The sequence below is a fragment of the Mesoplodon densirostris genome, chromosome X (assembly GCF_025265405.1).
Source record: "Mesoplodon densirostris isolate mMesDen1 chromosome X, mMesDen1 primary haplotype, whole genome shotgun sequence".
NCBI classification, from domain to species: domain Eukaryota; kingdom Metazoa; phylum Chordata; class Mammalia; order Artiodactyla; family Ziphiidae; genus Mesoplodon; species Mesoplodon densirostris.
The window spans coordinates 100231164-100234326 of NC_082681.1; the positions used below are offsets into that span (position 1 = coordinate 100231164).

The 3163-nt window shown below is 36.6% G+C and overlaps 1 pseudogene; it reads left to right on the top strand.

Moving 5' to 3' along the window:
- The first annotated feature begins 1126 nt into the window (after nucleotides 1-1126).
- LOC132482783 (U6 spliceosomal RNA) lies at nucleotides 1127-1227 on the top strand (annotated as a pseudogene).
- Nucleotides 1228-3163: the final 1936 nt, after the last annotated feature.

The window sequence follows — 3163 nt, forward strand, 5'->3', positions numbered from 1 at the left end:
AGACTTAAGCTGGCAGAAGAAAGAATCAGCAAACTTGAAGGTAAATCAATAGAAATTGTCCAATCCAAAGAACAGAAAAAAAAACATAATGAAGAAATATTAGCAAAATCTGAGAGATCTGTGAGACATCATTAAGTATACCAACATGTATGTACATGGAGTCCAAGAAGAAGAGAGAGAAAAAGGGGCAGAAAAGAACATTTGAAGACATAATGGCCAAAAAATTATCAAACTTCATCAAAGACATTAATCTACACATTCAAGAAGCTCAATGAAGTAGAAAAAATGCAAAGAAATCCACACTGAGATACATCATAGTCAAAGTGTTGAAAGCCAAAGAAAAAGAGAAAATATTGAAAGTAGCAAGAGAAAAACAATCCATCACATACAATGGGGAGGGGACTCAACAGTTTAACACCAGAAATGGTGGAGGCCCAGAAAGCAGGAGGGTGACATATTCAAAGTACTGAAAGAAAAAAAAATCAACCAAGAATCCCATGTCCAGCAAAAATGAAGGCAAAATAAAGACGTTCCCAGATAAAGAAGACTTGCCTTATAAAGAATACTAAATACTAAAGGAAATTCTTCAGGCTGAAAAGAAATGGCACTAGACAGTAATTCAAATTCACACAAAGAAATAAAGAGCATGAATAAAGGTAATTATGTAGTTAAGTAAAAAAGATAAAGAGAGTTTTTCTCATTTCTTCTCTTAACATATTTAAAAAAGAATCACATAAAGAATAGTTATAATTGGAGGAATATAGCATATAAAGAAGTAATATATATGACAATAGTATCACAAAGGAAGGGGGAGGCAATAGAGCAATATTGGAGCAGTTTCTATATTTTACTGGAATTAAGTTAGCATTATCTGAAATAGATTGTTTTTAAGTTTAGAAGCATATTATAATTCCTCCAGAAGAAGCACTAAGAAAATCATTCCAAAAAAATATAATTAAAAACAAAGGAATTTAAAGGGGACACTAGAAAAAAATTATTTAATACAAAAAAAGGTAATAAAGGAGGAATACAGGAACAAAAAGACATAATACATAGAAAATAAATAAAAGTTGAGAGATACGATACAAATACATCAATATCAACATTAAAAAATAAATGATTATATGCACTTTGGCATCACATACATGAAAATGGCAATGAGATGAAAAAGGTTAGCATGGCCCCTTTGCAAGGATGATATGCAAATTTAAAGTGCTCCATATTTTTTTGAGTGAAAAATGCCAATCCCAAATTGTTACATAACACATGGTTCCCTTTATATAACATTTTTGAAATGATGAAATTTTAGAAATAGAGGTCAGATTAGTGTTTGCCAGGGGTCAGGGAGGGGCAAGGGTGGTGGTGGCAGGAAAGTGGGAGTGGTTATAAAAGGGCAACAGGAGTGATCCTTGTGGTGTTGGAACTGTTCAGTTCCTTGACTGTGGTGGTGGATACACCAACCTACACAGGTGATAAAACTGTATAGGACTTAATAAAGTCATGGCCCCCCACTCCACCCCCCACACACACACAAATGAGTATAAATAAAACTAGGAAAATCTGAATAAGAGCTATGGATCATATCAGTGTCAATACCCAGGTTATAATATTATACTGTAGTTTTGCAAAATGTTACCATTGGAGAAAACTAGCCAAAGTGTACCACGGACCACTCTGTATTATTTCTTAGACCTGCATGTGTCAATGCAATTTTATAGAGAAACAAAAATCTTTTCAACAATAGGCACTGGGACAACTGGATATCCACATGAAAAAAGATGAATTTAGATACTTTCCTCACACTCTCCACAAAAATTAACTCACAGTGCATCACAGACCTAAACTGAAGAGCTAAAAGTATAAAACTTTCAGAAGAAAATACAGGAGAAAACTTTATGACCTCGATCTAGGCAAAGAGTTCTTTTTTTTTTTTTTTTTTTTTTTTGCGGTACACGGGCCTCTCACTGTTGTGGCCTCTCCCATTGCGGAGCACAGGCTCCAGACGTGCAGGCTCAGTGGCCATGGCTCATGGGCCCAGCCGCTCCGCGGCATGTGGGATCTTCCCGGACCAGGGCATGAACCCGTGTCCCCTGGATCGGCAGGCAGACTCTCAATCACTGCGCCACCAGGGAAGCCCTAGGCAAAGAGTTCTTAGATACAACATCAAAAATACAATCAATAGGGCCTCCCTGGTGGCGCAGTGGTTAAGAGTCCGCCTGCCGATGCAGGGGATACGGGTTCGTGCCCCGGTCTGGGAGGATCCCATATGCCGCGGAGCGGCTGGGCCCGTGAGCCATGGCCGCTGGGCCTGCGCGTCCGGAGCCTGTGCTCCGCAACGGGAGAGGCCACAACAGTGAGAGGCCCGCATACAGCAAAAAAAAAAAAAAAAAGAAAAAAAAAAAATACAATCAATAAAAGAAAAATGATAAATTGCACTGTAAAAAAATTTAAAACTTTGCTCTTCAAAAGGCACTTTTAAGAAAATTAAAACACGAGCCACAAACTGAGAGGAAATATTTGCAAATTATATATCTGATAAAGGATTTGTATCCAGAGTATGTATAGAACTCTTACAACACAATAGTAAAAAGACAAACAACCCAGTTAAATTTTTGGCAAAAGATTTGAATAGACATTTCGGCAAAGAAACCTATAAATAATAAATATGTACAAAGATGCTCAACATCATTACTCATTAGTGAAATTCAAATTATAACTACAATGAGCTGTCATTTCACACCCACTAGAATGGCTATCATCAAAAAAGATAGACAGTAATAAGTGTTGGCAAGGATATACAGACTAGACACTTCCTTTAGCATATGACCCATCAATTCCACTCCCGGTTATTTATGAAAGAGAAATAAAAACATACATCCATACAATGACTTGTACATGCATGTTCATAGCACCATTATTCATAATGGGCAAAAGGTGGAAACAATCAAATATCCATCAACTGGCAATGGAGAAACAAATGTATATCCATACAGTAGAAGCCTATCAGGCAATAAAAAGCAATGAAGTTCTTATACATGCTACAATGTGGCTGAATTTCAAAAAACATTATGCTGAGTGCAAGAAGCCAAACCTAAAAGACCATACACTGTATGATTTCATTCTGATGAAATGTCCAGAAAAGGCAAATCTATAAATACAGAAA